This window comes from Crassostrea angulata, chromosome 2, assembly GCF_025612915.1.
Source record: "Crassostrea angulata isolate pt1a10 chromosome 2, ASM2561291v2, whole genome shotgun sequence".
Lineage (NCBI taxonomy): Eukaryota > Metazoa > Mollusca > Bivalvia > Ostreida > Ostreidae > Magallana > Magallana angulata.
This window is the reverse complement of record NC_069112.1, coordinates 65166917-65176625: the sequence shown is the minus strand read 5'-3', so window position 1 is coordinate 65176625 and position 9709 is coordinate 65166917. Positions and strand designations below refer to the sequence as shown.

General features: G+C 38.4%; 1 long non-coding RNA gene across 1 annotated transcript; it reads right to left on the bottom strand.

Moving 5' to 3' along the window:
- Positions 1 to 889: 889 nt before the first annotated feature.
- On the bottom strand, positions 890 to 1550 carry LOC128172832 (uncharacterized). The gene is made up of 4 exons (XR_008242339.1): positions 1503 to 1550; positions 1333 to 1368; positions 1166 to 1207; positions 890 to 1068 (listed from the first exon to the last, which is right to left on the bottom strand). It is a non-coding gene; the product is annotated as an uncharacterized LOC128172832 (long non-coding RNA).
- Between the last annotated feature and the right edge of the window lie 8159 nt (positions 1551 to 9709).

Here is a 9709-nt window from a genome sequence, read left to right as displayed (position 1 = left end):
TGTTTATTTTTAGCCAACATTTTCAAACAAATTTTCCTCAAAGATTTCTCAGCAGCTATTTATCACAGATGCTTGAAATTTTAACACACTATTTGTTTTGGCATGCCATATTGTGGGATATATTTTTGTATCAATCGGACGTCAACTTCCTGTTAAATAATGACTTTGCTTATTTTTTGCCAAAATTTTCAAACAAATTTTCGTCAAAGATTTCTCAGCAGCTATTTATCAGAGATGCTTGAAATTTTTACACAGTGTTTTTTAAGGCATGCCATATCGTGGGATATATTTTTGTACCAATCGGACGTCATCTTCCTGTTAAATGAGTACTTTGTTTATTTTAGCCAAAATTTTCAAACAAATTTTCCTCAAAGATTTCTCAGCAGCTATTTATCGCAGATCCTTGAAATTTTAACACACTATTTGTTTAGGCATACCATATTGTTTATTTTAGCCAAAATTTTCAAACAAATTTTCCTCAAAGATTTCTCAGCAGCTATTTATCGCAGATCCTTGAAATTTTAACACACTATTTGTTTAGGCATGCCATATTGTGGGATATATTTCTGTACCAATCGGATGCCAGCTTTCTGTTAAATGTCGACTTTGCTTATTTTGCATATTCACATCAGAGCGGGGGTATCACTAGTGAACATTGGCTCACAGATATCTTGTTCTTAGGAGGATGGAACACCACATCAGACAAATTAGAGACGACAAAGTCGCCGTCCCCCTCTCCAGACAAGGGCAGGTGATGATAGTTCCTTTTAATATCACCAGGGGGAGGAGGGGAACCGTGACAACGACGACAAAAACACAAACAGAGACACAGACCAAACAGAACGACGAATAACAAAACACCTACAAAAAAGTCGTTTATACGAATGAATGAATGAAGTTAAACTGTAGTTGATTTACATATAGTCTCTAATTGTATTGATGCAGAGCGTGTAGGACGATGCGTGCGCTTATAATATTTAAAAAGCAGGACAAGCACTACAGCAATAGGAATGGATAATAAGGATAAAAAACTTAGATATACTAATCTGTGGGAGTCTCGGATGTTATCTGTTTGTTAAAAAAATTAATTAATTTAAAAAAAAATGTAATTATAAAAAAAATAAGACAGAATAAATAATAAATAGATGTGTGTTAAATTACTTACTAGAAATAATCAAAACTGCCGTAGGAGTCAACGTGATCTCTCCTGAAAAAAAAAAGCCCACGTCATTTTAATAATTAAATTAAAAAAAACAATAACAACAACAACAACCCCCCCCCCCCCCGTTTTTTTCCCAAAAAAATGTGCAATGTATTGTCATATATATTTACCTGTGCTTGACTCATGAACGGAGGTACCGTCTACTACTACAAAAAACCAATAAAAAAAAAACAAAACCCGAGATTAGAGCATGAAGGAAGATTGGAGAAAGAGAAGGTAATTCAATACATCGCTACCCCCCCCCCCCCCCCCATATATATATATATATATATAGCATTACCGGAGGTTGATGATGATGTCCAGGACACCCGGGAAGTCTCATCGTGATCTATAAGAAAACACAATTCTTCTAATTAATATGATATGGGAGGGGGGGGGGGTGTTTTATAAAAAAAAAAACATTCTTTTCTTTTAGAAAAAAATATATATTTACCATGCGTAGTGCGACGGGGACTGGAGGACGGGGGTGTAGTCTTATCTCCCTGCTCTACAGAGGGGAGAAAAATAGAAAAACTTACGACTATAATTAATATGTAATGGGGGGGGGGTATTAAATCAATCTCTCACTCTCTCTCTTAGAAATATTTATATATATATACTAACCATGCGTAGTGCGAAGGGGACTGGAGGACGGGGATGTAGTCTCATCTCCCTGGTCTACAGAGGGGAAAAAAAAAAAGAAAAACATATGACTAGACTATAATTAATTTGTTACGGGGGGGGGGGGGGGGACACACGGCTATAACTTATATGCATTGATGGATGTTAAATGATCAATCTATCGAAATAGAGAAAGAAATAGTTACCAGGTGTGGTACTTTGAGCTGGCTCGGACAAATCGACTAAAAAAAAATCAGAATAATATTAATTATGCATTGTAAAAGAAAAAAAAATAGTAGTATGAATAAATGGGGGTGGGGGTGGACACACTTACCTCTAGCAGGGTGGACATCGCCGATGTCCGTCAGAGTTATTTTCTTGAAACTGAATTCAACCCGGCGCACCCCTTCGCCAAATCGGATGTGGAGTGTACCGGCACCCCCGGTCATCCCCACCGTAAAGAAAATACACTCACATGCCCCCATACACGAAACGAAGTCTTCCTCGCAACAAATTGTTGCGGGAGAACATTGTAAATATGTACCTCTGCGGAAAATCGAGCATATGACACCGCAGGTCATACTGGACCACGTTAACCACGTCCTGACCAGTCATGAAGACATGCCCTTAGATGAAAGTTTTTTTCTTGACATCGGTACGGTTCAGGTGCCCTCAGGTAATATGATTTCCATTTCTCTCTCTCTCTCTTTTTTACTAAACAAAGACAGATAACTCTAAGTACATTTCTTTTTTATTTAATATTATAGGCGGTCGGGGAAACCAAGCAATCAGTGACTGGGGATGATTCATCAATTAAGAGTAAAAGGTCCATAATTACCATTGTCAATCAGGACTATACCTGCATGGCTCGCGCTGTAACTATGGCATTTGCCAAAGTCAATTCTGTCACCATCGCTAAATGGCGCGAGCTCACTGACGACGACGACGGGAATACAGAACAATTAATCTGGAGGTACAGAAAGGTTCCAGACTGGTATTATAACAAACTGCGAGACCCCAGAGACCCTTGCGACCGCCAGACAAAACTAACTACAGAACTTTGTAAGTTAGTAGATGCACCTACTCATCACCCATTAGCCGTTTCAGATTTACATGCTTTCGAACAGTTTCTTGATGTCGATATTTTAGTGATTAAGGCTTCCGGGGGAAATAAGTTTATTAAAACCCCTCCCACAGGCAGCGAAAAACAGCGTCTTTATTTATATCTTCATGATGTCGAGGATAAAGACACAGGATTTAAAGTACTGCATTTCGATGTTATTGCAAATATCTGCGGGTTTTTTGGCAACTCAAAGTTTTGCGAACATTGTTTGATTCCTTACAGAAATTTTCACCAATGCGAGCGTGCGTGTTATGTATGTAAAAGAAAAAAGAGGTGAAATTAAGTTGCAAATTATGTCACATGACCTGTAGATCGCTCTCCTGTTACAAAAATCATTTGATTCCGCAAGGCAGACGAAAAGAATCGTCGTGTGCTAGGTGGTGGAAATGTGTTATATGTACGAAAGTGGTGAATCGAAAGGTGCGTGATCCCGAACAGCATGAGTGTGGCGAATGGTTGTGTAGAACCTGTGATAAATACGTCAAGTCTGATCATTTATGTTATATCCATCCAAATGAAAACAAGAAATCGGTCCCGAAATTTATTTTCTTTGATTTTGAATGTACGCAAAGCGATAGCAGGTTAGAGTGTCCCGAAGGATATACTCACGACCCTGCGCGATGTAAATCCTGCTCCGGACCGACTTGCGCATTGTGTTCAAATTGTCGCAAGTCACACTGCGGAAAGTTTGAACACGTGCCTAATTTGGTCATTGCACATTAGGTTTGTGAGATGTGTGTAGACGAGGCAATTACGACCAACTCTACATGTCAATACTGCGGAACGCGTTGTCCCGAATGTAGTCATTTTGATAAAGAAAACAAATGTTTACCAAAGAACCATGCGAAGAGACTTGCGGTTTTCGCGAAGTCATGTTTCGCGGAGAAAACGTCAAACAAGAATTTGGTCGGTGGCTTTTTTCTAAACATAATAAAAACTATACAGCGCTCGCTCACAACATGAAAGGGTACGATGGATATTTTTTGTTAGAATATCTTGTAGATAATAGTATCATACCGCAAGTTATTTATTCGGGATCAAAACTCATGTATATACAAGTCGCAAAACAGTTAAACATCCGAATTCTCGACTCTTATAATTTTTTGCCGACCAAATTATCTAAGCTACCCAGTGCGTTTGATTTAAGCGAATTAAAGAAAGGCTACTTCCCCCATTTTTTTAACACGTTTCAACAGCAGAATTATGTTGGTCCTTATCCTGACTCTTCTCAATACGGGTGTGACACGATGAGTGATAAAGATCGCAGCGAATTCTTAACCTGGCATCAATCAAAAATTAACAACAACGAACAATTTGATTTTGCGAAAAAAATTGTTGAATATTGTCGAAGTGATGTTGATATACTGCTTCAAGCATGTCTAAAATTTAGAGAAATTTTAATGGAAATTACGGGTAAGGGTGATTTTGACCTCAATGATGAGGGAAACATAGAATACTATCTAAATGGTAGTGTAGATCCTTTCAAGTACATTACAATAGCAAGCGTTTGCATGGCTGTCTTTCAGTCCAAATTTTTGAAAGAGGACTTAAGAGTTAAGTTTCGTCACCACGACGAATGGATAGAGGGTAGGCGGTCAGATGGGGAAGTTTGCGTAAATTTCCCGGGAATGGGGTGGGTAAACACTAGGACTTTACAAGACCATGATTTTTTTGTCGAGAAAGAGGAGTATGTGGGTAGTCCCATTGCCCAGGTTCCGTCAGCCGGATACCATCGTGATCAGTATAGCAAAGTTTCGATCAGATGATTAGAGTGGCTTATGGAAAAAGAAAACAGGGAAGGAATTGTTCCCATATATATTCGGCATGCTTTAAATGAGGGAGAATATAAAGTTCCAAATTCAAATTTTAAATTAGATGGTTATTGTTCTGAAACGAATACAGCTTATGAGTTTAACGGATGCCTGTGGCACGGATGCCCTACATGCTACATAGACAAACGTCGACTCCTCGTCCCGCGCACACAGCACACAATACAAGAACTTTATGCACTAACTGTGGAAAAACATAGGTACCTCAAATCCATTGGTATGAATGTGGTGACAATGTGGGAGCACGAGTCTACAAAGTTAGTGCAAGAAAATAAGGAAGTTTCAGATCTCGTGACCTCTTTAGACATTCATGAGAGACTAAATCCCAGAGATGCTTTTTTGGGGGGGAGAACTAATGCTGTTAAATTGTACAAAAAAGTCGAAGATGACGAAAAAATTCATTATTTAGATTTTTGTTCTCTGTACCCGTCAGTCAATAAGTACTGTAAATATCCTTTAAAACATCCCCGCATCATAATCAAGGAATTTGAAAACATTGAAAATTATTTTGGCATAGCCAAAGTTAAAGTGTTACCCCCTAGAAATCTTTATTTTCCCGTTTTACCCCAAAAAATAAATGGCAAATTAGTTTTTGCCTTGTGTAGAAACTGCGCAGAGGAAGGGAGGCAACTGCGTTGTACTTGCTCGAACGAGGACCGGTGCATCACGGGAACGTGGTGTACACCAGAGATCGTTCGGGCAGTTCAAGTCGGTTACGAGATTGTCAAAATGTACGAAGTGTATCATTTTGATAGCGTCTCTTCACCCGGTGACCCTGATAATGACCTTTTTGGAGGATATATTGATTTATTTCTAAAAATTAAACAAGAATCAAGCGGTTGGCCTGCATATATTCAAACCGAAGAGGAGGCATTTCAGTACATTAGCAATTATGCGGCTAGAGAAAATGTTAAACTTAATTTTGAGGCTATCACCAAAAACCCTGCAATGAGATCCATTGCCAAATTGCTTTTAAATTCATTTTGGGGAAAATTTGGACAACGCTTAAATAGCCACAAACCTCTTTTTTTCACGAAACTGAAGCGGACAAATTTTTTAAAAGTCTCTTTGATCCGTCTAAAGAGGTTACAGATTTTCATATTATTAATGACGAAATGATCCATACTACTTGGAAAAACAAAAGTAACCTGGTTAAAGAAGATTATCAGACAAACATATTTATTGCGGCATTTACTACCTGCTGGGCTAGGCTAAAACTTTATGACGTTTTACACATGCTCGACACACGTGTCTTATACTTCGATACAGATTCCGTCATTTTTGTCAGTAGACCCGGTGATGTCGAACTGGAAATTGGCCCATATCTTGGAGAGCTCACAAATGAGTTATCTTCTCCTGATGATTATATTATAGAGTTCGTGTCTGGTGGACCTAAAAACTATGCTTTTAGAACCATACAAGGAGAGCAGATCTGTCGCATTCGAGGATTTTCACTGAATTATCAAAATGCACAAATTTTAAATTTTCATTCCATGTTAGATATTGTAACAACTGATCAGAGCAAAACTTTGACTGTCACAAATCCTAGAAAAATCACAAGGTCCAAATTCCCAATAAAAATTTATAACAGTGTAGAAAATAAACAGTACCAACTTGTGTATTCCAAAAGAGCAATACAATTAAATTCTTATGACACTCTACCTTTCGGATATTGAGGGAGATTTAAAAAAAAAAAATACACACACACACATATATATGTGTCAGAATTCTATTAATTATTGTATATGGACAACATATATTGCCATGCGAATTAAAGTTTAAACCAATGCACACTCTTCTTCTTCTTTTGTATTGTCTTATGTACACTGTGTTTTGAAAATCCAGGTGGAAGTCCATTTGTTTGTTTCTTTACAATGAATCCATACCCTCGTTGACTTCTTTTAGGCGTGGTCGTTTTCCGGACATTAATTGTCTTTGACGGTTCCTTCATTTGGATTTCACTTGGTACATCCTCTTTTTGTGAAGTAGAAGTCATTCGAGGGTCTTTTTCTTCTTTTGATTTTAAAATCATTTCATACTTTTCTTTTGGTATTAGAAGTAATTCCCTAGACATTATTAAGTACACTTAAAGCTGGTTTAATTAAAATCGGTATTATTGTATTTTGTTGTAGCAATAGTTTCCGTTTGACACTCTTCTTTACCGTCTTGCTGCTCAGTTTATGAATGACCTGTCGATGCGGAGACAATCGCTTAATATAGTACTTAGTAAGTGGAAAGGTCCCTTTGTACACATTTAAAATTACCTCACACAATGCCTGCTGTTGATTTTCGGTCATGGTTTTTATTAAAGCTTTTCTTTGTTTGGTATCCGTCGAATACAATATCTTGAGAAAGGCTGCATTCGATGTTACCAGATGGCTCATGGTTCCTGAAAATAACCACCCCCTGTTTATTCCTTTGGTAAATATATGAGTGTTTCTTCTTGCGGAAATATATGCGTGCGCAATCTATATTTATCATGACTGGCGGGGTTCATATCAACGAGTAGGTATCCGTACGATTTAGATGTTGCTTTTTGATATGCATCCTTAAAAAACGACGACTGGCCTGGGTACACTTGAGCTCCAAATGACAATATTTGCCTCGAGTCTCTCAATGACCGAAATAATACGACATAATGACAATTTAATGACAAACTGCGAAAATTTTTGGACTGAAAAAATAAATTTTGTGTTAAGAAAAACACAGTGCAGTTCTTGTGATGTGCCGTGATGCTAAATACTGCAACAGTTTCTTCGCTTTTCGCTACTTGAGTCATTAAATCGTCTAAAATTACCAGGGTATGATTTATGCCTTCTGTCCATTCTTCTATTTGCTCTTTAGACGATAGTCCTTGATATAGAACAAGATTCGTAATGTTACGTTCCATCTCCTCGTACAAAGGTTGATACTGACTATAACATTACATTATTTTTTGAGGAGGAATCTCAAACATCCCGTTTGCATTCAATAAAATACGATATATGAAATGAGTTTTTCCTGACATGGTTGCACCCGATACCATACAGGTTGTAGGTGATCGAAATGGTAAAATTGATTCGTTCTCCCACCAATCCATACTTCCTCCTTTGAAAACCAGGACTCAAATGATAATAAGCCTATTTTACAAAACCTTTTTTTTTTTATTAATTTTACAAAATACCATCATCTTGATTGACACATTGGTAGAATATATAATCTTTCACCTCAATATATAAAACATCACATAATATGCAATGTTGAATTTTTCTTTTACAAATATTTATGTACAAATTCTTTAACATAAACATCGGGATTAATGCAATGGCTTAGTAGTCTTATTACTTGTGACATCAAATTATTATAACATTTCATCCATATATAAAACAATACATGATATCCGCATGAATCACTGTCCCTGTGTTGAATTTGAACGTTATTGTATTGAAGCGAAGTTATGATCAAAATCGAAAATATCCCTTCGGTTCCCTGTGGTAGAATTGTGCTGACTAACTTCCGGTTTCATGTACTCATCCCATTCGATCCTCAGCTGGTCACGTGATACCCGAAGGGTATATAAGCTGAGAAAATCAGTAGGATCAGAGAGTCTGTGTTCGACGGCCGAGACATCAACACATCGAAGCCAGGAAAGAAATAAAGGTTGGTAAGAATAACCTGTCTGTAGTCTTACGTGCCTGTAATAGGCTTTCGAGACTATAGGTGTATATTTGGAGTAATAAATATACAAATTGGCTTGTTGACAGTAGTTAGAACGCTACAGTCCCGGAACGGCGCGTGCGCTCCTGTCTCCGAGCAGCGCATACGCAATCGTAGTTTGAAGTGCGTGCGCCACAGAGAACCGGGGGATATTATTTGTACATATTTCAAATTCAAATCTGTGATTGAGGAAATAGATCATTTAATTCACTCTTTGATTTGCTCAGGCGGAGCAGCCGAATCCCATATCGAACTCAGAAACGTTACATAAATTTGGTGGCAGCGGTGGGATTCGGCAAATAAAAGAAATAATCACATTTAAAATTACTTGTTAAATTAGAGTACTGTCTGTTTGTTTCTCTTTTATTTTTTAAATGATGAGTGCAATGGATGAAATGCTGGATGAGGAAATCTCTTTCCTTGAACAGAGTTGTGAGCGATTGCGCCTTGAAATAGAAAAGCAGTCGACACCAGTAGTGAGAAATAGATCGATGCGCGATTCTGGCATTGCTACTATACCCAAGGAAGTTGTAGTTCGGGAATGCTTACCTGATGGAATTGCGGATGATACAGTGGTGAGCGTGAATTTAAGGCAAACGGAAAACTCTCAGGCGGAGGGTAGTTACATTGATGGTGTTACTTTAAGAAAAACGGCACAACGAAAGCCTGCTTCTGCACAGAATGCACATTATGAAAGTGCACAACAGTATCAAGCGGATGCGCCGGTAGCCGTGACTGATAGGCTATCAAACGCATCAAATGCGCATCTACAAACGGCGAGTGCGCCGCAAGAAAATCGTATGCATGCGCAACACCATTTACCACTGCAAGTGCATTCGCAGATACCAGCGCAAGCGCAACAACAATTAGCTACAGGTGAATTGAGTACAGTTACAGATTCTGTGGGCCAGAGACGAAATAACGACTTTGCGCGAAGGAGTTTTAACAGTCGTCCGCCTACGCAAATGCCAATCACCACCGACAGGAATGCAACAAAATGCAATATAAAACCTGCGACTTTTGACGGTAGTCATTCTTGGATTGATTACAAGTCTCATTTTGACGCTTGTGCGGCCATTAATAACTGGTCTGATAGAGAGAAAGGACTCTATTTAGCCGTATCATTGCGAGGTGCTGCGCAAGGGGTGCTTGGGAATGTCTCGTCAGAGACGGGACAACAGTATAATCTGTTGGTTGAAGCACTGGAGGAGCGATTTGCGCCGCCGAATCAAACTGAGC